Genomic DNA, 27,407 nt, shown 5'->3' on the forward strand with positions numbered 1-27,407 from the left:
GGTTCCTCGAGTCACGGAATTTCGAGCGTGTGAGTGGCCAAGTGACTAATTTTTACGCGCCGTTGGGATTTATGAAGACTTTTACTACTTGATGGAGAACACAGGTCTTACCGCGTTCGTTGAAGATAAGTGCTCACAATACCTCCTCCTCACCAATATTTTTGTTCAAAGCTTCAACTTTTATCCGAGGAAGAATCCTCCCATGGTTGAGTTCATGTTGTACGATATCCCAGTGCATGACACTACATGATTTTTGCAATGCATGCAAATTACCTTATGTTGGGGATATTCATGATCCTCGCCCACGGGACTTGGAGGATTTCATAGGTACTATTGCTGTTGGAGAGGAGAGAGGAGTGTCTCGCGCTAGAATTGCTAGCATACATTTTCCTGTGCTTCCGTACTTCTCATTATTTGTGGGAAAATGTTGCCGTGGGGAGGCTGGATCACTTAGCTCTCCAGACCTTGAGGATTTGCGCGAGGGCCTTTATATCACTAAGACTTATAGCCTAGGTGCTATAGTAGCTCAGCGGTTGAACACAAACCGTTCCAAAGGTGTCGTCTATGGAGGTATCTATGCTACTCGTCTTGCTAGACACTTTGAGATACCTATTAGACTTCGCGAGGAAGAAGAGATGCTTCTTCGTGAGAAATATCTGGATTATGACAGCATGGTTCTCCATGGTTTTCTGGATAGAGATGCTAGTAGATGGATGATTCATAACCTGGTATTTAGTCACGACACTCGAGAGATTATTACTTTTCCTTCTCCTTCTTTGTTCGATCTTCATGCAGGCAGGTACACTATTATGCCCTCGGACATCTACGCATATTGGGGTTTGGTGCAACCACAGGTGCCCGTGACCGAGCCGCCAGTCGAGTACCAGACGCCAGTTTATCAGTGGGAGCCAGAGGAGCTCACACAGCAGTGGCATCCACAGTCCGCTCTGGAGTATCCCGGAGCTGGTTAGTTACCGCCTTGGGAGTAGACCAATCTAGGCCAAAAGCTTAAGCTTGGGGGAGTATGTGTTCTCACCGACCTTACATTCATGCTTATGCTTTCACTTTGTTCGTCGGTGTTTACACTTTGCCACTGTATTATCCATGCTAGTCTATTTTCGTTTTCTTGTTTTCTTGTTTTGTGTCCTTTTGAGAAAACTCAAAAATATTTTCCTTTCTTCTTTTGCTTGTTGCGAGCTTTCCCGTGTAAATAGCTTTCTTTTTCTTTGGGTCAAGGTAGAAGATATTGGTTACAATGTTTAGTGGCTCTCGCATGCATACCTGTTTAGCTTTCAAAGAGCCATATTACTTTGTCTTCTCCTTTGTGTTTGCCTGCAGATTTCAGCTTAGTCCGTTGCACGAGCATGCTTATTATTGTTCACATTGTTCGATCGTGCAAGTGAAAGGAAATAATGAGGATATATGATGAAGTGACTGAGACTGGAAAAGCTGGTATGAACTCTATCTATTTTGTTTTTGTAAATACGACTAGCTTGTCGTCCCAGATCCAGCTTTGTTGTGAGAGAACCATGTTTGCAATGACAACTTAGAGATCATAGTTTCTGATGCCATGCTTATTTAGCTAGGAGCTTATAATGGTTTGTCTTGAATGCCAACATAGATTTTGAGATGACTATGATGTAGTATGATAGGATGGTATTCTCCATTGAATGATTCAAGTGGCTTGACTTGGCGCATGTTCATGCATGTAGTTGAAACAAAATCAACATAGCCTCTATGATGTTCGTATTCATGGTGATTTATATCCTGTTCATGCTTGCACTCCATGTTAGTCAAACTCATTGCATCTTGATGACTGTTGTTGCTCTCTAGTTGGCCGCTTCCCAGTCTTTTGTTTGCCTTCATCTGTACTAACCGGAATACTTCTTGTGCATCCACTTCCATAAACCCAAAAGTTTTTCCATGAGAGTCCACCATACCTACCTATTTGCGGTATTTACCTACCGTTGCAAGTAAATTTGCATGTGCCATTCTCTAAACCTTCAAGAAATAATCTGTTTTGCATGCCCGAACCGCTCATGTGGTGACAGGGGGCTATTGGTATCTTCCATGTTAGGCGTGTTATCCTTGACATGTGTTTATTCACTGTCATTCACGAGAAAGGGGCCAGTAATTGGAATGCCCAGTTCCACGCTTAAATCGAAAACATAAATGTAAAACAAGACTCCCCGTGGATTGATGTTAGTATGGACGGTACCCGAGGATTCGGCTTGCCATGGAGTGTGATTGATTGGTGGTGGGGGAGTTAAAACTTTACTTTTTTGTTTGGGAACCGCCTATAGCATGAGTAGCATGGAAGATATTGAGAACTCTTGGTCATTGCGTTGACAATGAAAGCATGCCACCCAAAATTATTATCGCTGTTTTCAAAGCTTGAGCTCTGGCACCTCTGCAAATCAATGCTTCCCTCTGCGAAGGGCCTGCCTATTTATTTTCCTATTGATTATGCCATTGATATTAGTTTACCGTGAGACCTTTGTGTCACTTGCTTATGTGGTTAACTTGTGATCTTGCTGAAATTCTGGTTACGAGTTAGACATAGTTGCAACAACAAGATCAAACAGAGTTTGTCAAAGTTTTTCTTTCTCTCTCAGTTTGTCAACTAAGTTGCTTGAGGACAAGCAAGGTTTTAAGCTTGGGGGAGTTGATACGTCTCCATCGTATGTACTTTTCCAAACTCTTTTGCCCTTGTTTTGGACTCTAATTTGCATGATTTGAATGGAACTAACCCGGATTGACGCTGTTTTCAGTAGAATTGCCATGGTGTTGTTTTTGTGCAGAAATGAAAGTTCTCGGAACGTCCTGAAAATTTACGGAGAATTTTTCTGGAAAATATGAAAAATACCTGCGCAAAGATCCACCGGAGGGGATGGGCCAGTGGGCCACTAGCCCTGTTGCCGCGGCCACCCCCCTGGCCACGACAACCAAGCTTGTGGGGCCCACGTGGCTTTGCCGCCCCCAAACTCAGCTCTATAAATTCACTTTCGCCCAGAAAAAAACCAGAAGAGAAGATTTCGTCGCATTTGCGATACGGAGGCGTCGCCACATCCTGTTCTTCATCTGGAGGACATATTTGGAGTCCGTTTTGGGCTCCGGAGAGGGGAAATCGTCGCCATCGTCATCAACAACCTTCTTCCCTCTCAAATTCCATGAAGGTCTTCATCGCTTGTGAGTAATCTATTTGTAGGCTCGCTGGGCGGTGATGCGTAGGATGAGATCTATCATGTAATCGAGTTAGTTTTGACGGGGATTGATCCCTAGTATCCACTATGTTCTGAGATTGATGTTGCTAATACTTTGCCATGCTTAATGCTTGTCACTAGGGCCCGAGTGCCATGATTTCAGATCTGAAATTATTATGTTGTCACCAATATATGTGTGTTTTAGATCCGATCTTGCAAGTTGTAGTTACCTACTATGTGTTATGACCCGGCAACCCCGGAGTGACAATAACCGGAACCACTCCCGATGATGACCATAGTTTGAGGAGTTCATGTGATCACCAAGTGCTAATGCGTTGTTCTGGTTCTTTATTAAAAGGAGAACCTTAATATCCTGTAGTATCCTTTTGGACCCCGCTGCCACGGGAGGGATGGACAATAGATGTCATCCAAGTTCTTTTCCCTAAGCACGTATGACTACACACGGAATGCATGCCTACATCACATTGACGAACGGGAGCTAGCCACATATCTCTCTGTGTTATAACTGTTGCATGATGAATATCATCCAAACGAATCACCGACCCATTGCCTACGAGTTTGTCCCACTGCTGATGTTATTTGGTTTGCTCTGCTGTTGTTACTACTATTGCTACTTGCTACTGCTGTTACTATTGTCGCTAGCTACTGCAGTTACTTGCTACTCTTGCTACTTGCTACTGTTGTCACTACTGTTGTTCCTTGCCACTGCTGTTACTCGTTACACTGCTGCTACCTGCTACAATTTTGGTTCGCTCGGTGTTGATGGGAAAAGACAATTTCCGTCAACGGGCAAATTCTGGCGCCATTGATACGACCGTTAGAAATAGTCTGCCGTGTCAACAGATCGTTTTTGACACCGTTGTTATCATACTACTTTGCTGCTGATACTTTGCTTGCAGATACTAATCTTTCAGGTGTGGTTGAATCTGATACATTCATCTGCTAATACTCTAGAGTATCCTCTCACCTCATGTCTGGCGAATCAACAAATTTGGGTCGAATACTCTACCCTCGAAAACTGCCGCGAACCCACGCGCTGGTGGGCCATTACAAGAAAATTGCTAATTCTTGAGCAACTGGGAGCAATTATGGCTCTATTGTCGCGAAGGCATCAAGTCAGGGACTCATCAACAACATTCTCCTAGTGTCGTTGCTGGGGACTACTAGAAGTATCCGAATCCCCCCTCCGGCAGGGCACCAGAACGAGGCCCAGATGGGATCTTGCGGAGACAGAAGCTTGCGGCGGTGGAAAAGTACTTTCGATGATCTCCTGATTTTTTCTAGAATTATTGGGAATATATAGGCGAAAGACCTAGGGCAGAGGTTCCCGAGGGAGCCCACAAGCCTGGGAGGCGCGGCCCCCCTGGCCGCGGCTAGGGGGCTTGTAGGACAGAGCTTCCCGAACTTCTTTTGTTTCAGAAAAAATCTTTTTGGAAGTTTCGTTCTGTTTGGACTCCGTTTAAAATCCTCCTCTGAAAGGGGTCAAAAACACGGAAAAAAACTGGAACTGGCACTTGGTACTGAGTTAATAAGTCAGTCCCAAAAATATATAAAAGGCATACAAAACATCGAAATTTTGACAGGATAATAGCATGAAACCATAAAAAATTATAGATACGTTGGAGACGTATCAAGCATCCCCAAGCTTAACTCCTGCTCGTCCTCGAGTAGGGAAGTGATAAAGACTGAATTTTTGATGTGGAATGCTACCTAGCATAGTTGTCCTTTGTAAATTCTTTCGTGTGACATGAATGTTCAGATCCGTAAGAGTCAAAACAATAGTTTTCTATTGACATGAAAACAATAATACTTCAAGAAAACTAGCAAGCTAATCATGAACTTTCAAAATAACAAGGCCAAAGAAAGTTATCCCTACAAAATCATATAGTCTGGATATGCTCCATCATCCCCACACAACTAATTTAAATCATGCACAACCCTGGTATCGGCCAAGTAATTGTTTTCGCACTCTTACTTTCTCAAACCTTTTATAACTATCACGCAATACATGAGCGTGAGCCATGGATATAGCACTATAGGTGGAATAGAGTGTGGTGGTGGCTGTGAGACAAAAAGGAGGAGATGGTCACATTCACTCGGTGTATCAAAGGGCTATGGAGATGCCCATTAATACATATCAATGTGAATGAGTAGGGATTGCCATACAAAGGATGCACTAGATCTGTAAGTATGTGAAAGCTCAAAAGGAGAACTAGTGGGTGTGCATCCAACTTGCTTGCTCACGAAGACCTAGGGCAATTTTGAGGAAGCCCATCATTGGAATATACAAGCCAAGTTATATAATGAAGATTCCCACTAGCATATGGTGGTGACGAAACGAGAGGCTCTCAATCATGAAGAACATAGTGCTATTATGAAGCACAAGTGTGGAAAAAGATAGTAGCATTGTCCCTTCTCTCTCTTTTTTTATTTGGGCTCTTGGGCCTCTCTTTTTTCTTTTTTTTATTTGGTATCTTTGGCCTCTTTTTTTTCTCACATGGGACAATGCTCTAATAATGATGATCATCACACTTTTATTTACTCACAACTCAAAGCTCAGAACGATGATGACTCTATAGGAAATGCCTCCGGCAATGTACCGGGATGTGCAACGATCTAGCTTGGTGTATGACGTTAAGACATCTCGCGAGCTATCTTACGATCATGCAATGGCAATATGAGAGTGACGACACAAGTCATGAGACGGAACAATGGGAGTTGCATGGAAATATATCTCGGAATGGCTATGAAAATGCCATAGTAGGTAGGTATGGTGGCTGTTTTGAGGAAGGCATATGGTGGGTTTGTGCACCGGTGAGAACTACGCGGCACTAGAGAGGCTAGCAATGGTGGAAGGTCAAAGTGCATCTATACCATGGACTCACATTAGTCATGAAGAACTCACATACTTGTTGCAATTTTTTTTATTAGTAATCGAAACAAAGTGCTAAACGCATACTCCTAGGGGAAGGGTTGGTAGGTGTTAACCATCGCACGATCCCGACCGCAACACAAAGGATTACAATCAATTGATCAATTATGCTCTAACTTCCTAACATAGCGGTTCACCATACGTGCATGCTACGGGAATCACTAACTTCAACACAAGTATTTCTAGATTCACAACACCCTACAAAATAACTCTTAATATTACCAAATCCACGTCTCAAAACTAATTGAGACGAATCAAAACTTCTCTTTCTACTCAATGCACATGAAGGTGGAACTTTTTGTATCTTCTTTGGGTACCTATCACCTTTGGGGACTACTTTCATAGCACAAGCCAACAAGCAAGTCACGGACCACCGTGCTCTAAAAGATCTAAGTGAAGCACATAGAGCAAAATTATCTAGCTCAAAAGATATAAGTGAAGCACTATGAGCATTCTAGCAAAATCACGATGAGTGCATGTCCCTCTAAAAAGGTGTGCAGCAAGGATGATTGTGACACAACAAAAAGAAAATACACCTACGATACAATACACTCCAAACAAAACACATATCATGTGGTGAATAAAAATATAGCTCCAAGTAATGTTACCGATGGATAGAAGACGAAAGAGGGGATGCCTTCCCGGGGCATCCCCAAGCTTAGGCTTTTTGGTGTCCTTGAATTTGGCTTGGTATTCCTTGGGAATCCCCAAGATTGAGCTATTTCCACTCTTTATCCCTTTGTCCATGAGAACATCACCCAAAACTTGAAAAATTCACAACACAAAACTTAAACAGAAACTCGTGATATCATTAGCACAAGAAAACAAACTACCACCTCTTTAGGTACTGTAGCAAACTTGAATTCTATCTATATTGATGTTGGGCTACTATATTCTCACTTTTCCATGGCTAGTACCCCCCGATACTATCCATAGTTTCATCAAAACAAGCAACCAACTCAACAAAAACAGAATCTGTCAAAAACAGACGAGTCTGTAGCAATCTGTATACTTCGTATACTTTTGTACCTCAAAAATTCTGAACATTTACGACAGCCTGGGCAAAAGGCATATAAACCAGAAGCAAAAAGAATCAACTCAAAATCTCTTTCTGAATAAAAATGAAAAATAATCTCGTGAGCGAAAAGTTTATGTCTTTTTCCAACAGGATCAAACAACCATCACCAAGACTAGTCCTAAAGGTTTTGCTTGGCTCAAACACACAAAGAAACACAAAACACACAATCATAATAGAATTATGATAGTGTGGACGCAACAAAACAGAAAGAAAAAGATAAATTCATTGGGTTGTCTCCCAACAAGCGCTATTGTTTAACGCCCTTAGCTAGGCATTGATAATTCAATGATGCTCACACAATAGACAAGAATTGAAGCACAACGAGAGCATCATAAAGCATGTGAAAATCACATCTAAGTCTAACATACTTCCTATGCATAGGAATTTTATAGAAAAACAAATTATCAAGACAACCAATAGCTGCCATATGCAAGGAAGAAGAAAGAGACAAGAGCAATCTCAATATAACGAGAGGTGATTTAGTGATATGAAAATTTCTACCACAATATTTTCCTCTCTCATAATAATTGCATGTGGGATCATATTCAAATTCAACAATATAACTATCACAAAGGATATTCTTTTCATGATCCACATGCATGCAAAGTTGACGCTCTTAAAAAATAGTGGGATTATCATCAACTAAAGTCATGACTTCTCCAAACCGACTTTCAATAATATTGCCAACATCATATTCATCATGAGGCTTAAACAAATTTTCAAGATCATAAGAAAAATCATTACCCCAATCATGATCATTGCAACAAGTAGTGCATATAGCAAAACTAGCATCCCCAAGCTTAGGGTTTTGAATATTTTTAGCATGATTGTCACTAATAGGACTTATAGTGAAACCATTGCAATCATGCTTTTCATTCAAGGAGCCCTCGTGAATCACTTCATAAATTTCTTCATCACGATTTTCAGATTCACGCATCTCAAGCAAAACTTCATAGAGAGAGTCAAGTGCACTGAACTCACAAGCAATTGGTTCAACATAATTGGATCTCTTAAAGAGATCAACAAGTAGATGAGGATCCATATCAATAGATTTTCAGCAAGCGAAGATGCAAGCATATTGAAGGCACATAGCACACAAGCAAAGGAAAGGCAAGCGAAAGAAAAGGGCGAACGAAAAAGGAAAATATTGTTTTGTAATTTTTTGTTTTTTAGAAGTGGGGGAGAGGAAAACGATAGGCAAAAAAGTAAATGCAAGAGATGAGTTTGCGGCACTTACTTGGATGAGTTCTTGACTTGATCCTCCCCGGCAACGATGCTAGAAATTCTTTAGCTACGGCGGCAGAAATCCTTCTGCTGCCTCTTGAGATTGCGTTGGTTATTCCCATGAAGAGGAAAGGGTGATGCAGCACAGGAGCACTAAGTATTTCCCTCAGTTTGAGAACCAAGGTATCAATCCAGTAGGAGAATCGCGCCAAGTCCAGAGTACTTGCACAAACACAAAAGAGCTTGCACCCAACGCTATAAAGGGGTTGTCAATCCCTTCAAGATTGATTGCAAAGTGATATCTGAAGGCGGAAAGTGCAACGAAGTAAAATTGTAAGGCTAAAAATATTGTGTGAAGTAGACCCGGGGGCCATAGTGTTCACTAGAGGCTTCTCTCAAAATAGCAAATATTATGGTGGGTGAACAAATTGCTCTCGAGCAATTGATAGAACCGCGCAAAGTCATGACGATATCTAAGGCAATGATCATACATATAGGCATCACGTCCGAGACAAGCAGACCGATAGTTTCTGCATCTACTACTATTACTCCACACATCGACCGCTATCTAGTATGCATCTAATGTATTGAGTTCATGACGAACAGAGTAACGCCTTAAGCAAGATGGCATGATGTAAAGGGATAAACTCAAACCAATGATGAAAACCCCATCTTTTTACCCTTGATGGCAACAACATGATGCATGCCTTGCTACCCCTTATGTCGCTGGGTGAGGGCACCGCACGGTATGAAACCAAAACCAAGCACTTCTCCCATTGCAAGAATCATAGATCAAGTTGTCCAAACAAAACCCACAACGCGAAGAGAATTACAAGGATATGAAATCATGCATATAAGAGATCAGAAGAAACTCGAATAAGATTCATAGATAATCTAATCATAAATCCACAATTCATTGGATCTCGACAAACACACCGCAAAAGAAGATTACATCGGATAGATCTCCATGAAGTTCATGGAGAACTTTGTATTGAAGATCCAAGAGAGAGAAGAAGCCATCTAGCTACTAGCTATAGACCCGAAGGTCTATGGTGAACTTCTCATGCATCATCAGAGAGGTCATGGTGTTGATGAAGAGGCCCTCCGTATCCGAATCCACCCGGCAGGGCACCAGAACGTGCCCCATATGGGATCTTGCGGAGACAGAAGCTTGCGGCGGCGGAAAAGTACTTTCGATGATCTCCTGATTTTTTCTGGAATTATTGGGAATATATAGGCGAAAAACCTAGGGCAGAGGTGGCCCAGGGAGCCCACAAGCCTGGGAAGCGCGGGCCCCTCTGGCCGCGGCTAGGGGGCTTGTGGGGTCCCTGGTGGCCCCCTGCCTTGGTTCTCAAGCTTCCCGATCTTCTTCTGTTTCAGAAAAAATCTTTTTGGAAGTTTCGTTCCGTTTGGACTCCGTTTAAAATCCTCCTCTGAAAGGGGTCAAAAACACGGAAAAAACAGGAACTGGCACTTGGCACTAAGTTAATAAGTTAGTCCCAAAAAGATATAAAAGGCATACAAAACATCCAAAGTTTGACAGGATAATAGCATGAAACCATCAAATATTATAGATACATTGGAGACGTATCAGGAGGTCACGAGCCTGCTCATCATGGAGATCATCGGGATGATGAAGATGGCCACCGGAGATGGATTCCCCCTCCGGCAGGGTGCTGGAACGGGCTCCAGATTGGTTTTTGGTGGCTACAGAGGATTGCGGCGGCGGAACTCCCAATCTAGTTTTCTTTTTGGGGGTTTCTGTATTTAGAGGAATTTATGGCGGTGGAATTACATCAGTTGGGCCCACGAGGAGGTCACGAGCCTTCTAGGCCCTCCTGGGTGGGGTAGGGCGCGCCTACCGGGCTCGTGACTCCCTCATGGATCTTCTGGCCTTCTTCCAAAGCTTCGGGGGTCTCTTTTGGTCCAAAAATATCATCGCGAAAGTTGTATTCCATTTGGACTCCGTTTGATATTCCTATCTGAAAAAGGTCAAAAACAAGGAAAAAACAGAAACTGGCACTGGGCTCTAGGTCCCAAAAATAATATAAAATAGCATATTAATGCTTATAAAACATCCAAAGTTGATAATATAATAGCATGGAACGATCAAAAATTATAGATACGTTGGAGACGTATCAAGCATCCCCAAGCTTAATTCATGCTCGTCCTCGAGCAGGAAATGATAAAAACAATTTTTTTGATGTGGAATGCTACCTAACATATATATTGTAACATGAATATTCAGATCCATATGATTCAAAGCAAAAAAAATTAATATTGACATAAGAACAATAATACTTCAAGCATACTAACAAAGCAATCATATCTTCTCAAAATAACATGGCCAAAGAAAGTTATCCGTACAATATCATATACTCTGGCTATGCTCCATCTTCCCCACACAACATATTTAATTCATGCACAACCCCGGTATTAGCCAAGAAATTGTTTTCACACTTTTACATTCTCAAAAAATTTCAACTCTCACGCAATACATGAGCGTGAGCCATGGACATAGCACTATAGGTGGAATAGAATATGGTGGTGGTTGTGAGGCAAAAAGGAGGAGATGGTCACATCACCTAGGCGTATCAACGGGCTATGGAGATGCCCATCAATAGATATCAATGTGAGTGAGTAGGGATTGCCATGCAATAGATGCACAAGAGCTATAAGTTTATGAAAGCTCAAAAAGAAACTAAGTGGGTGTGCATCCAACTCGCTTGCTCACGAAGACCTAGGGCAATTGAGGATGCCCATCATTGGAATATACAAGCCAAGTTCTATAACAAATATTCCCACTAGTATATGAAAGTGACAATATATGAGACTCTCTATCATGAAGATCATGGTTCTACTTTGAAGCACACGTGTGGTAAAGGATAGTAACATTGTCCCTTCTCTCTTTTTCTCTTTTTTTTGTTCGGGCTCTTTGGCCTCTTTTTTCATTTTGTTTCATTCATTTTTTTGGTGGGCTCTTTTGCCTCTTTTATTTTATTTTTGTTTTAAGTCCGGAGTCTCATCCCAACTTGTGAGGGAATCGTAGCTTCCGTCCTTTCCTCACATGGGACAATGCTCTAATAATGATGATCATCACACTTTTATTTACTTACAACTCGATACTTAGAACAAAGATATGACTCTATATGAATGCCTCCGGCAGTGTACCGGGATGTGCAATGACTCATGATTGACATGTATGAAAGGTAACGGTGGCTTTGCCACAAATACGATTTCAACTACATGATCATGCAAAGCAATATGACAATGATGATGCGTGTCATAATTAACGAAACGGTGGAAGTTGCATGGCAATATATCTCGGAATGGCTATGGAAATTCCATGATGGGTAGGTATGGTGGTTGTTTTGAGGAAGGATATATGGTGGGTGTATGCACCGGCGAAAGTTGTGCGGTACTAGAGAGGCTAGCAATGGTGGAAGGGTGAGAGTGCGTATAATCCATGGACTCAACATTAGTCATAAAGAACTCACATCTTATTGCAAAAGTTTATTAGCTATCAAAGCAAAGTATTAGATGCATGCTCCTAGGGGAAGGGTTGGTAGGAGTTAACCATCGCGCGATCCCGACCGCCACACAAAGGATGACAATCAATAAAAACATCATGCTCCGACTTCCTAGCATAGCGGTTCACCATACGTGCATGCTACGGGAATCACAAACTCTAACACAAGCGTTTATACCAATCCATAATTACTCACTAGCATGACTCTAATATCACCATCTTTATATCTCAAAACTATATGCAAAGAATCAAACTTCTCATAGTATTTGATGCACTCTATATGAAAGTTTTTATTATATTCCTCTTGGATGCCCATCATATTAGGACTAGATTCATAATCTAAGAAAATTAACATGCTTGTTAATACTCTCAAAATAATGTAAGTTAAGCATGAGAGTTCAACTATTTCTATAAAATAAAATCATCGCAATGCTCTACAAAGATATAAGTGAAGTACTAGAGCAAAAGGAAATCTACTCCAAAAGATATAAGTGAAGCTCAATGAGTAGTTGAATAATTATTTGGCTATGTGAAGACTCTCCCATATAATACTTTCAGACATTAAGTAGCTTATTCAAACAAAATAAAATAACACTTCAAGGATAGCACGAATCATGTGAAGAAGCAAAAACTTAGGTTCAACCGATACTAACCGATAATTGTTTGAAGAAGAAAGGTGGGATGCCATCCGGGGCATCCCCAAGCTTAGGTGCTTGAGACTTCTTGAAATATGTATTGGGGATGACATGGGCATCCCCAAGCTTGAGCTTTTGTGTCTCCTTAATTCCTCTCATATGATGGTCTCCAAAATCTTAAAAACTTCATCCACACAAAAGTCAACAAGAACTCGTGAGATAGGTTAGTATAAATCAATGCAAAACATTATCATCCTCTATTGTAGAAAATCACTAAAATTATTAGTTCACATTTAATACTAAATGCCTCTACATATTTAAAACTCCCATCCTCAAATGGAATCATTAAACAAGCAAACATATGCGAACAATGCAAGCATAACAGCAATCTACCTAAAGAGAACAGTCTGGGAAGAATTCAGCAAGATCCATACTTAATTAACTCCCAAAAATCTGAAACAATTCCAAGCTGTAGAGAATTTATAAGAGCATAATTTATCCAAGTTTCAAGTTATTATCACATACAGAAAGTTCTAGGGAATGTTTGCACTACAAGCAAACTTTCTGTTTTGGAACAGCAACTCCTAAACATGCAAATTAAGCATGGTAAAGGCTATCCTTGACATTTTTATTGAAATAAACGATGCAAAACATAAATATAAATAACATAAAGCAAATACTAATAAAATAAAATTACGCTCCAAGCAAAACACATATCATCTGGTGAATAAAAATATAGCCCCAAGTAAAGTTACCGATGGATTGAAGACGAAAGAGGGGATGCCTTCCCGGGGCATCCCGAAGCTTAGGCTTTTTGGTGTCGTTTAATGTGGATTTGGGGTGCCTTGAGCATCCCCAAGCTTATGATATTGCCACTCCTTGTTCCTTAGTCCATCTGAACTTTACCCAAAACTTGAAAACTTCACAACACAAAACTTAATGGAACTTCGTGAGATGGGTTAGTATAATAAAGACAAATCATTCATTTTGGTACTGTCAAGACAAGATTCATAAATGTTGCCACAAAATGCCGACTGTATATTATCATTTACACAATTTATATCACTCAATATAATCTATGGAAACACTAAAACAAACAAACTATGCATTAAAAACAGAATCTGTCAAAAACAGAATAGTCTGTAATGATCTGAACAATAACCATACTTCTCCACCTCCAAAAATTCTGAAAACAATTATGAAAATTAAGGCAATTTGTATATGAATCAGCAGCAAAAATAATCAGCTCAATATCTCTCTCTGGATAGGAATAAAAAATAATTTTGTGAGCACAAAGTTTCTGTCTTTTTCAGCATGATCAAACAACTATCACCCAAACTAATCATAAAGGCTTTACTTGGCACTTTATTCAAACTAAGGCAATAAAACATGATTAATACAGTAGCTAATCATGTGAACACACAAGAACAGCAAGGATACATATTGGGTTGCCTCCCAACAAACACTTTTCTTTAATGCCTTTCAAGCTAGGCATGATGGTTTCAATGATGCTCACATAAAAGATTAGGATTGAAACATAATGGAAGCACCATGGTGTTTGGAAACGTAGCTGATACGTCTCCATCGTATCTACTTTTTCAAACTGTTTTGCCCTTGTTTTGGACTCTAATTTGCATGATTTGAATCGAACTAACCGAGACTAACGTTGTTTTCAGCAGAATTGCCATGGTATTGTTTTTGTGTAGAAATGAAAGTTCTCGGAACGTCCTGAAAATTTACGAAGAATTTTTCTGGAAAATATGAAAAATATCTGCGCAAAGATCCGCCGGAGGGGATGGGCCAGTGGGCCACAAGCCCTGTTGCCGCAGCCACCCCCCTGGCCGCGGCAACCAAGCTTGTGGGGCCCACGTGGCTCTGCCGCCCCCAAACTCAGCTCAATAAATTCACTTTCGCCGAGGAAAAAAATCAGAAGAGAAGATTTCATAGCGTTTGCGAAACGGAGGCGCCGCCACATCCTGTTCTTCATCTGGAGGATAGATCTGGAGTCCGTTTTGGGCTCCGGAGAGGGGAAATCGTCGACATCGTCATCATCAACCTTCTTCCCTCCCCAATTCCATGAAGCTCTTCATCGTTCGTGAGTAATCTATTCGTAGGCTCGGTGGGCGGTGATGAGTAGGATGAGATCTATCATGTAATCGAGTTAGTTTTGACGGGGATTGATCCCTAGTATCCACTATGTTCTGAGATTGATGTTGGTACTAATTTTCCATGCTTAATGCTTGTCACTAGGGCCTGAGTGCCATGATTTCAGATCTGAAATTATTATGTTGTCACCAATATATGTGTGTTTTAGATCCGATCTTGCAAGTTGTAGTTACCTACTATGTGTTATGACCCGGCAACCCCGGAGTGACAATAACCGGAACCACTCCCGGTGATGACCATAGTTTGAGGAGTTCATTTGTTCACAAAGTGCTAATGCGTTCTTCTAGTTCTTTATTAAAAGGAGAACCTTAATATCCTGTAGTATCCTTTTGGACCCCGCTGCCATGGGAGGGATGGACAATAGATGTCATGCAAGTTCTTTTCCCTAAGCACGCATGACTACACACGGAATGCATGCCTACATCACATTGACGAACGGGAGCTAGCCACATATCTCTCTGTGTTATAACTATTGCATGATGAATGTCATCCAAACGAATCACCGACCCATTGCCTACGAGTTTGTCCCACTGCTGTTTTTACTTGCTCTGCTGCTACTGCGATTACTACTGTTGCTGCTCTTGATACTTGCTACTGTTGTTACTTGCTACTGTTGCTACTTGCTATTGCTGTCACTACTGTTGTTCCTTGCCGCTGCTACTACCTGCTACAATACTGGTTCGCACGACGTTGACGGGGAAGAATATTTCCCGTCCACGGGCAACTTCTGGATACATTGATACGACAGTTAGGAATAGTCTGCCTTGTCACGAGATCATTTCTGACACCGTTGTTATCATACTACTTTGCTGCTGATACTTTGCTTGCAGATACTAATCTTTCAGGTGTGGTTGAATCTGACACATTCTGGTGCTAATACTCGAGAGTATCCTCTCACTTCCTGCCTGGCGAACCAACAAATTTGGGTTGAATACTCTACCCTCGAAAACTGCCGCTAACCCATGCGCTGGTGGGCCATTGCAAGACAATTGCTAATTGTTGAGCAACTGGGAGCAGTTCTGGCTCTGTTTTCGCCAAGGCATCAAGCCATGGACACGTCAACGACATTCTTCTAGTGTCGTTGTCGGGGACTGCCGTTAGCAGCATTTTTCTGGCACCGTTGCCGGGGAGGTATTGCTATATTCTCTGAGTCACTTGGGATTTATTTCTGCTGATCACTATGAAGAATCTAAAAGATCCAAAAACTAAAGTCTTGCCCTCAACTAAGAGGGGAGGTAAGGAACTGCCATCTAGCTCTGCACTTGATTCACCTTTAGTTATGAGTAAGTTTGCGACATCACCTCCTGCTAGAAATCTTGATATGTCGCATGTGCTTGATGATGCTATGCCTGATACTGCTAGAGATGCTATGCCTGATACTGCTAGAGATGCTATGCCTCATACTGCTAGAGATGCTATGCCTGATGCTAGAGATGGTATTTTGCCTGATGATGCTATGCTTGATACTGCTAGAGATACTACTTTGCCTGATGTGCCACTAGGGGTATTCCTTGATGCTCATATTGCTAGAGTTACTGCCAATGCTCGTGATGCTTCTGAAAGTGCCGGTACTATTGAGATAGAACATGCTTTTGCTCCTGCTAGATCTAGCTCTACTAGATATGAATTCCCTGATATACCTGAGGGTTATGTTATGGAGGGAGAGATAGCTGAGGATTTTCTTGCGTGTAAGGATGCCTATGACGCTGAGAAATTACATCTCAAGTGGAAGGAAAAATCTCTGAAAGCTAGGATGAAATATGACCCGAAGTTTACCACTTCACCTATCTTTATCACCGATAAGGATTATGAATTCTCTGTCGATCCTGAGATAATCTCTCTAGTAGAATCTGATCCTTTCCACGGTTATGAGTCTGAGACGGTCGTAGCCCATCTTACCAAACTACACAATATAGCCACCCTTTTCACTAGTGAGGATAAGATCCGCCACTACTATATCCTTAAGTTGTTTCCTTTCTCCCTAAAGGATGACGCTAAAGCCTGGTTCGCTTCTCTTGCTCCTGGATGTGTGAGTAGTCCCCAGGATATGGTCTATTACTTCTGTGAGAAATATTTCCCTACCCATAAGAAGCAAGCTGCCTGGCAGGAAATATACAACTTTGCTCAACTCAAAGAAGAGAGTCTCCCACAAGCTTGGGGGAGGCTCGTCCAGCTACAGAATGCTTTGCCTGATCACCCTCTTAAGAAGAACGAGATACTTGATATCTTCTATAACAGACTTACCGATGCCTCTAAAGACCACCTAGATAGTTGTGCCGGTTGTGTTTTTAGGGAACGTACTGTAGAACAAGCCGAGACTCTACTCAATAACATCTATATCAACGATAATGCTTGGACTATTCCCGAACCACCGCCTAAGCCAACTCCGAAGAAAAGAGGTATCCTATTCCTCAGTCCTGAAGATATGCAAGAAGCCAAAAAATCTATGCAAGAGAACGGCATTAGATCTGAAGATGTCAAAAATCTACCACCTATCGAAGAGATCCATGGTCTCGATAACCAGATACAGGTAGTGGAAGTAAATTCTCTGCGTAGGTTTGATGAGAGTGATATTCCTTTTGATAAACCTGCTAGCCTATGCTTTGATGAATTTGACAACTTTGTTGCCAAACAACAGAGTTTCAATGATTATGTTAGCAGACATTTGGAACAAAGTACTCGTATGCTTAGTCATTTAAGTGCTTGTGTAGACAGAAATGTCAATTATCTGAAGCTTCTGAGTAAACATGCATCTATGATTACTACTCAGGTAGAACAAGTACTTAAAGCTCAGAATGACCTGCTCAATGAATTAAATGACAACTCTGTCAGAGTCATTACTAGAGGAGGCAAAATGACTCAGGAACATTTGTATCCTGAAGGTCATCCTAAGAGAATTGATCAAGATTCTCAAGGAATTAATGCAGATGCACCCAGTCATCCTAAGGAGAAGAAGAAGGAAGATAGAAACCTGCATGTTAGTTCACCAAATACTGTCACACATGAAGAACCAAATGATATTTCTGCGTCTGATGCAGAAACACAATCTGGTGATGAACATGAACCTGGTGACAATATGGAAATCGATGTACATAATAATGCTTAACCTAGCAATGATGAGGATGTGGAGATTGAACCTACGGTTAATCTTGATAACCCACAACCTAAGAGATACAATAAGAATGACTTCACTGCTAGGAAGCATGGTAAAGAAAGGGAGCCATGGGTTCAGAGATCTATGCCCTTTCCTCCTAAGCCATCCAAGAAAAAGGATGATGAGGATTTTGAGCCATTTATTGAAATGATAAGACCCGTCTTTCTGCAGATGCGGTTAGTTGATATGCTCAAAATGTCTTCGTATGCCAAGTACATGAAAGATATCGGGACCAATAAATGGAAGATACCAGATCTTGAGATCTCCACCATGCTTGCCAATTACACTTTCAAAGGTGGAACCCCTAAGAAACTTGGTGATCCCAGAGTGCCCACTATACCTTGCTCCATTAAAGTGAACTACTTAAGAACTGCCTTTTGTGACCTTGGAGCCGGAGTAAGTGTTATGTGTCTCTCTCTTTATCGTAGACTTGAACTGGATATGTTGACACCCACTAAAATTTGTCTGCAAATGACCGACAAATCAACTGCTTTCCATGTTGGCATTTGCGAGGATGTGCCTGTTGTGGTTGCTAACACCTCTATCTTAACAGACTTAGTTATCTTGGATATTCCCGAGCAAGATGCCATGGCTGTCATCCTCGGAAGACCCTTTTTAAACACTGTATGGGCTGTTATAGATTGCAACAAAGGCAATGTCACTTTCCATGTCAACAGTAATGAGCATACCGTGCACTTTCCGAAGAAACGATATCAAGTACATTGCATCAATGCTATCGAAAAAACTTCATCAATTCTTATTGGGAGTTTGAATGCCCTATTCCTCGTGTCAAGATGAAGTATGATTTGCTTGTTGGGGAGATACATATCCCCGTTGAGGTAACTTAGTGGCTATTCGAAAATTCTCTTTTCTCTCTTGCGATTCGAGAAAGTTTTGTCATGAGGATTTGATCAACCCCATTGACGGATTTCTTTCGATGACCATGAAATGGATGAATCAAAGAGTCACATACCTTTGTTATAAGCTTTCATTTTCTTTTTGCTTAGAAGAAAAATGATAAGTTTAGTTTAGTTTTCCCTGTTTTCTGTTTTAGCGTCCCGGAGAAAAATACCTCAAAAATAAAAGTTCTCCGATGGTCCTGAAAATCTAGTATGATTTTTTCTGGAATATTTGAAAAATACTGGGACTGAGAGCTGGCCTGGGGGCCACCCCAGTGGTCCACAAGCCCTGTCACCGCGGCCACCCATCCTGGCCGCGGCAAGGAAGCTTGTGGGGCCCACAGGGGCCCCCTCCACTCATTCCAGCTCCCATCCTCTTCTTCTTCCTCCAGAAAAAATTGTTTCGCAGCTCAAACCCGTGTTCTTGCTCATTTGGCTGTGATTTTCGATCTCCTTGCTCAAAGCATCATTCTCCGAACCATTTTGGGGAAATTGCTCCTTGGTAAGTGACTCCTCCATTGGTCCAATTAGTTTTTGCTCTAATGCTTTATCCTTGACGTATTCTTGCTACCTTGTTGACCCTGTTCTTGAGCTTGAAATGTTGATTTTAGCTGGTCCCAAGTAGTTTTAGCGTGTGATACGGTCTCTAGGCACTAGTAGGAGTAGTTGCTACAAGGTGTGGTTGGTCTTTATTCACTTCTCTTGAACTTCAAAATTTCAGCAAAGAGAAATTATGTTTAGGAGGAAGTTACATGGTGGTTCCTCAAGTAAGAAGGGTCCCCGTCTTTCTATTCGGGAGCCCGACCCTTATCAACTAAGGGACACACCGGTACAACCATGTGAATGGCCTTCCGATCAGTTCATGATCGAGGCAGGCTTCAAGGATGAGTTTGATGCACTTGTTCGCAATGCCGGGTTAGAAGAATTTCTCTCAGATAAATGTGAACACTATGCTATGCTCACTGCCTCTTTCGTGCGTAGATTTAAATTTTCAGTTGGCCGTGACTCATCCATACTGTTTGATTTGTATGATAAATCTTATGCCATGGATTTGGAGGATTTTAATAGGATTTGCAAAATACCCGATGGGGGTAATCTTAAAGATCCTGCTAAATCTTCGGTTAGAGATTTTTCTCTAGTATATCTGTTGGAGAAACTAGAGACATCACGCAAGCTACCATAGGAAGCATTCATTTCCCTGCCTTGCACTACTTTTCCCTCTTCATAGGTAGATGCATTAACGGTAAGGTTGAACATTGTCACCTATGCGCGTTCGACCTTAGTATCCTTAAGAACGCAGTTACGGGTGACAAAAGCTTCAACATGGGAGCTATTATAGCAAGGAGGATGAATAAGAACGCTATTGAGGGAGATTTATTTGGCGTCATCTATGCCACTCGCATAGCAAATTTTCTTGGAGTACCCTTCCGCACAGGAGATCCCCCGCTCCATACAGCTTTCCTTGACCACGTCGCTTTGACGCGCTACCAGTTTCTTGAGAGGGATGATGAATCCCTCCTATACCGATTGATATTAAACCGGCAGCGTGTCTTCCATATTACACTTCCTGCTCATGCCTTCTTTGACTTTCAGGTAAAACGGAGATACTACATAACCATAGGAGAGGCAGAGGAGTATGAGAGGGAAGCGACGGATGCCCGTCTTCGTGAGGCAGCTATTCAAGGAGTGGCTGCAGCGCTCCCGTATAACCTCGATTATGATTTTGGGTTTCGCTAGGACCGTCCTTGGGAGTAGACCAAGTTAGGCCAAAAGCCTAAGCCTGGGGGAGTACGTGTTCTCACCGACCTTACATTCATGCTTATGCTTTCACTTTGTTCGTCAGTGTTTACACTTTGCCACTACATTATCCATGCTAGTTTATTTTCCTTTTCTTGTTTTGTGTCCTTTTCAGAAAACCCAAAAAGTTTTTCCTTTCTTCTTTTGCTTGTTGGGAGCTTTCCCGTGTAAATAGTTGTATTTTTCTTTAGGTCAAGGTAGAAGATATTGGTTACAATGTTTAGTGGCTCTTGCATGCATACCTGTTTAGCTTTCAAAGAGCCATATGACTTTATCTTCTCCTTTGTGTTTGCCTGCAGATTTAGCTTAGTCCGACGCACGAGCACTCTTATTATTGTTCACATCGTTCGATCGTGCAAGTGAAAGGCAATAATGATGATATATGATGAAGTGAGTGAGATTGGAAAAGCTGGTATGAACTCTATCTATTTTGTTTTTGTAAATATGACTAGCTTGTCGTCCCAGATTCAGCTTTGTTGTGAGAGAACCATGTTTGCAATGACAACTTAGAGATCATAGTTTCTGATGCCATGCTTATTTAGCAAAGAGCTTATATTGGTTTGTCTTGAATGCCAACATAGATTTTGAGATGACTATGATGTAGTATGATAGGATGGTATTCTCCTTTGAATGATTCAAGTGGCTTGACTTGGCGCATGTTCATGCATGTAGTTGAAACAAAATCAACATAGCCTCTATGATGTTCGTGTTCATGGTGATTTATATCCTGTTCATGCTTGCACTCCATGTTAGTCAAACTCATTGCATCTTGATGACTGTTGTCACTCTCTAGTTGGTCGCTTCCCAGTCTTCTGCTAGCCTTCATTTGTACTAAGCGGAATACTGCTTGTGCATCCACTTCCATAAACCCAAAAGTTTTTCCATGAGAGTCCACCATACCTACCTATTTGCGGTATTTACCTCTCGTTCCAAGTAAATTTGCATGTGCCATTCTCTAAACCGTCAAGAAATAATATGTTTTGCATGCCCGAACCGCTCATGTGGTGACAGGGGCTATTGGTATCTTCCATGTTAGGCGTGTTATCCTCGACATGTGTTTATTCGCTGTCATTCATGAGAAAGGGGCCGGTAATTGGAATGCTCAGTTCCACGCTTAAATCGAAAACATAACTGTAAAACAAGACTCTCCCCGAATTGATGTTAGTATGGACGGTACCCGAGGATTCGGCTAGCCGTGGAGTGTGATTGATTGGTGGTGGGGGAGTTAAAACTTTACTTGTCTGTTTGGGAACCGACTATAGCATGAGTAGCGTGGAAGATATTGAGAACTCTTGGTCATTGCGTTGACAATGAAAGCATGCCACCCAAAATTATTATCTCTGTTTTCAAAGCTTGAGCTCTGGCACCTGTGCAAATCAATGCTTCCCCCTGCGAAGGGCCTGTCTATTTATTTTCCTGTTGAGTCATCCTCTTCTTATATAAGCACCAATTAGAGTGCACCTCTTTCATTTTTATGCTTTTCTTTTGATTGATATTGAGTATGACTATAACTGGATCTTCGTTGCTATGAATTTCAATGTTTAGTCAGCCCTTGATCTTTGAAAGTGCTCTTCATTTATGTTTTGCGGTCTCACAAAGAGCTAGCGAGATACCACCTATTCATATTGCCTCATGCTTGTTTTGATTGAATTGTTGGTATCTGAAACTCATTATTATTTGCTCGCTGGCTGATGATGCCATTGATATTAGTTTACCGTGAGACCTTTGTGTCACTTGCTTCTGTGGTTAACTTGTGATCTTGCTGATATTCTAGTTACGAGTTAGACATAGTTGCGACAACAAGATCAAACAGAGTTTGTCAAAGTTTTTCTTTCTCTTTCAGTTTGTCAACTGAGTTGCTTGAGGACAAGCAAGGTTTTAAGCTTGGGGGAGTTGATACGTCTCCATCGTATCTACTTTTCCAAACTCTTTTGCCCTTGTTTTGGACTCCAATTTGCATGATATGAATGGAACTAACCCAGACTAACGCTGTTTTCAGCACAATTGCCATGGTGTTGTTTTTGTGCAGAAATGAAAGTTCTCGGAACGTCCTGAAAATTTACGGAGAATTTTTCTAGAAAATATGAATAATACCTGCGCAAAGATCCACCGGAGGGGATGGGCCAGTGGGCCACAAGCCCTGTTGCCGCGGCCACCCCCCTGGCTGCGACAACCAAGCTTGTGGGGCCCACGTGGCTCTGCCGCCCCAAACTCAGCTCTATAAATTCACTTTCGCCCAGAAAAAATCAGAAGAGAAGATTTCATCGCATTTGCGATACGGAGGCGGCGCGACATCCTTTTCTTCATCTGGAGGACGGATCTAGAGTCTGTTTTGGGCTCCGGAGAGGGGAAATCGTCGCCATCGTCATCATCAACCTTCTTCCCTCTCCAATTCCATGAAGCTCTTCATCGTTCGTGAGTAATCTATTCGTAGGCTCGCTGGGCGGTGATGAGTAGGATGAGATCTATCATGTAATCGAGTTAGTTTTGGAGGGGATTGATCCCTAGTATCCACTATGTTCTGAGATTGATGTTGCTACTACTTTTCCATGCTTAATGCTTGTCACTAGGGCCCGAGTGCCATGATTTCAGATCTGAAATTATTATGTTGTCACCAATATATGTGTGTTTTAGATCCGATCTTGCAAGTTGTAGTTACCTAGTATGTGTTATGACCCAGCAACCCCGGAGTGACAATAACCGGAACCACTCCCGGTGATGACCATAGTTTGAGGAGTTCACGTGTTCACCAAGTGCTAATGCGTTGTTCCGGTTCTTTATTAAAAGGAGAACCTTAATATCATGTAGTATCGTTTTGGACCCCGCTGCCACGGGAGGGATGGACAATAGATGTCATACAAGTTCTTTTCCCTAAGAACGTATGACTATACCCACGGAATGCATGCCTACATCACATTGACGAACGGGAGCTAGCCACATATCTCTCCGTGTTATAACTGTTGCATGATGAATGTAATCCAAACGAATCACTGACCCATTGCCTACGAGTTTGTCCCACTGCTGCTGTTACTTGCTCTGCTGCTACTGTTGTTACTACTGTTGCTGCTATTGATACTTGCTACTATTGTTACTTGCTACTGTTGCTACTTGCTACTGCTGTCACTACTTTTGTTCCTTGCCACTTCTACTACCTGCTACAATACTGGTTCGCACGACGTTGATGGGGAAGAATATTTCCCGTCCACGGGCAACTTCTGGCGCCATTGATATACTTTGCTTGCAGATACTAATCTTTCAGGTGTGGTTTAATCTGACACATTCAGCTGCTAATACTCGAGAGCATCCTCTCACTTCCTGCCTGGCGAACCAACAGATTTGGGTTGAATACTCTACCCTCGAAAATTGCAGCGAACCCATGCGCTGGTGGGCCATTGCAAGACAATGGATAATTGTTGAGCCACTGGGAGCAGTTCTGGCTCTGTTGTCGCGAAGGCATCAAGCTAGGGACAAGTCAACAACATTATTCTAGTGTCGTTGCCGGGGACTGCCGTTAGCAGTAGCATAAATTCAAAATTTTCCTACGCCATATTCAGATCTTCCTATGGAGAGACCAGCAACGAGAGAGGGGTGAGTGCATCGTCATACCTTTGAAGATCGCTAAGCGGAAGCGTTGCTAGAACGCGGTTGACGGAGTCGTACTCGCGGCGATTCAGATCGTGGTGTGATTCCGATCTAGTGCCGAACCACGTCACCTACGCGTTCAACACACGTGCATCCCGGTGACGTCTCCCGCACCTTGATCCAGCAAGGAAGAGGGAGAGGTTGGGGAAGATCTCCGGCAGCACGACGGCGTGGTGTTGATGGAGAGACGAGGTCTCCCGGCAGGGCTTCACCAAGCACCGTGGGAGGAGGAGGAAGGACAGGAGCAGGGTTGCACCGAGGGAGAGAAGAAACCGTGTGCAAAATAGTCCCAAACCCCTAGGTATATATAGGAGGAGGGGAAGGGGGTGCCACACCTAGGGTTCTCACCCTAGGTGGTGCAGCAGCCCCCCAAATAGGAGGTGCGGCGGCCAGGGCAGGGGGAGGGGGTGGCGCACCCCTAGGTGGGCCTTAGGCCCACCAGCGCCTAAGGATTCCCCCCTCTCCACCGCCTGCGCCTTGGCCCCTTTCTGGGAGGCGCACCAACCCACTTTGGTCTGGTTGCCCTCCACCTATTGGCCCATGCTACCTCTTGGGGCTGGTGCCCCCCCGGTGGACCCCCGAGACCATTTCCGGTGGTCCCGGTGGTCCCCGTACGCTACCGGTGACGCCCCAAACATTTCCGGTGTCCAAAACCATCCATCCTATATATCAATCTTTACCTCTGGACCATTCCGGAGCTCCTCGTGATGTCCAAGACCTCATACGTGACTCCGAACGACTTTCGGTAACCTCGTATAACAATTCCCTATAACCCTAGCATCATCGAACCTTAAGTGTGTAGACCCTACGGGTTCGGGAAACAGGCAGACATGACCGAGACACCTCTCCGGCCAATAACCATCAGCGGGGTCTGGGTACCCATGGTGGCTCCCACTTGATCCACGATGATCTCATCGGATGAACCATGATGTCAAGGATTCAATCAATCCCGTATACAATTTCCTTTGTTTGTCGGTATAGAACTTGCTCGAGATTCGATCGTTGGTATACCTATACCTTGTTGAATCTCGTTACCGGTAAGTCTCTTTACTCGTTCTGTAGCACGTCATCCTGTGACTAACTTCTTAATCACATTGAGCTCATGATGACGTTCTACCGAGTGGGCCCAGAGATACCTCTCCATCACACGGAGTGACAAATCCCGATCTCGATTCGTGCCAACCCAACAGACACCTTCAGAGGTACCCGTAGTGTACCTTTATAGTCACCCAGTTACGTTGTGACGTTTGATACACCCAAAGAACTCCTACGGTATCTGGGAAAAGACACTTGACATTAGAAAAGCTTTATCATACGAACAATACGATCTAGTGCTATGCTTAGGATTGGGTCTTGTCCATCACATCTTTCTCCCAATGACGTGATCCCGTTATCAATGACATCTAATGCCCATGATCAGGAAACCATGATCATCTATTGATTAACGAGCTAGCCAACTAGAGGCTTGCTAGGGACACATTGTGATCTATTTATACACACATGTATTATTGTTTCCTGTTAATTCAATTATAGCATGAACAATAGACGATTATCATGAACAAGGAAATATGATAATAACCATTTTATTATTGCCTCTAGGGCATATTTCCAACAGTCTCCCACTTGCACTAGAGTCAATAATATAGTTGCATTGTGATGTATCAAACACCCATAGAATTATGGTGTTGATCATGTTTTGCTCGAGGAAGAGGTTTAGTCAACGGGTCTGCAACATTCAGATCCGTGTGTACTTTACAAATATCTATTACTCCACTCTGGACATGGTCCTGGATGGAGTTGTAGTGGCGTTTGATGTGCTTGGTCTTCCGGTGAAACCTGGGCTCCTTGGCTATGGCAATGGCCCCAGTGTTATCACAGAAGAGTGTCTTTGGACCCGACGCGCTTGGAACCACTCCAAGGTCGGTGATGAGCTCCTTCATCCAAATTCCTTCATGAGCCGCTTCTGAAGCAGCTATGTACTCCGCTTCACATGTAGATGCTGCCACGACTTAGTGATTGCTGCTGCACCAGCTCACTGCCCCACCATTCAAAACATACACGTATTCGGTCTGTGACTTAGAGTCATCCATATCTGTGTCGAAGCTAGCATCGACGTAACCCTTTACAACGATCTCTTTGTCACCTCCATAAACGAGAAACATCTCCTTAGTCCTCTTCAGGTACTTAAGGATATTCTTGACCGCTGTCCAGTGTTCCATACTGGGATCACTTTGGTACCTCCCTATCAAACTTATGGCAAAGTTTATATCAGGTCTGGTACACAGCATGACATACATTAGAGAGCCTACGGCTGAAGCGTAGGGGACAGTACTAGTCTTCTCTCTATCTGCTGTCGTGGTCGGTGACTGAGTCTTACTCAATCTCATACCTTGCAAAACTAGCAAGAACCCCTTCTTTGAGTTTTCCATATTGAACTTCTTGAATATCTTGTCAAGGTATGTACTTTGTGAAAGACCTATGAGGCTTCTCGATCTATCTCTACAGATCTTGATGCCTAATATGTATGCAGCTTCTCCAAGGTCCTTCATTGAAAAACACTTATTCAAATAGGCCTTTATGCTCTCCAACATCTCTATATTATTCCCCATCAATAATATGTCATCCACATACACTATGAGGAAAGCTATAGAGCTCCCACTCACTTTCTTGTACAGACAGGCTTCTCCATAAACCTGTATGAACCCAAACGCTTTAATCACCTCATTAAAGCGAATGTTCCAACTCCGAGATACTTGCACCAGCCCATAGATGGAGCGCTGGAGCTTGCACACTTTGTTAGCACCATTAGGGTTGACAAAACCTTTTGGTTGCATCATATACAACTCTTCCTTAAGATTCCCGTTAAGGAACGCTATTTTGACGTCCATTTGCCAAATTTCATAATCATAAAAGGCGGCAATTGCTAACATGATTCGGATTGACTTCAGCTTCGCTACGGGAGAGAAAGTCTCTTCGTAGTCAACTCCTTGAATTTGTCGAAAACCCTTTGCGACAAGTCGAGCTTTATAAACGGTCACATTACCGTTTGCATCAGTCTTCTTCTTGAAGATCCATTTATTTTCTATGGCACGCCGATCATCGAGCAAGTCCACCAAAGTTCATACTT

The sequence above is a fragment of the Hordeum vulgare genome, chromosome 6H, assembly GCF_904849725.1.
Source record: "Hordeum vulgare subsp. vulgare chromosome 6H, MorexV3_pseudomolecules_assembly, whole genome shotgun sequence".
Classification (NCBI taxonomy): domain Eukaryota; kingdom Viridiplantae; phylum Streptophyta; class Magnoliopsida; order Poales; family Poaceae; genus Hordeum; species Hordeum vulgare.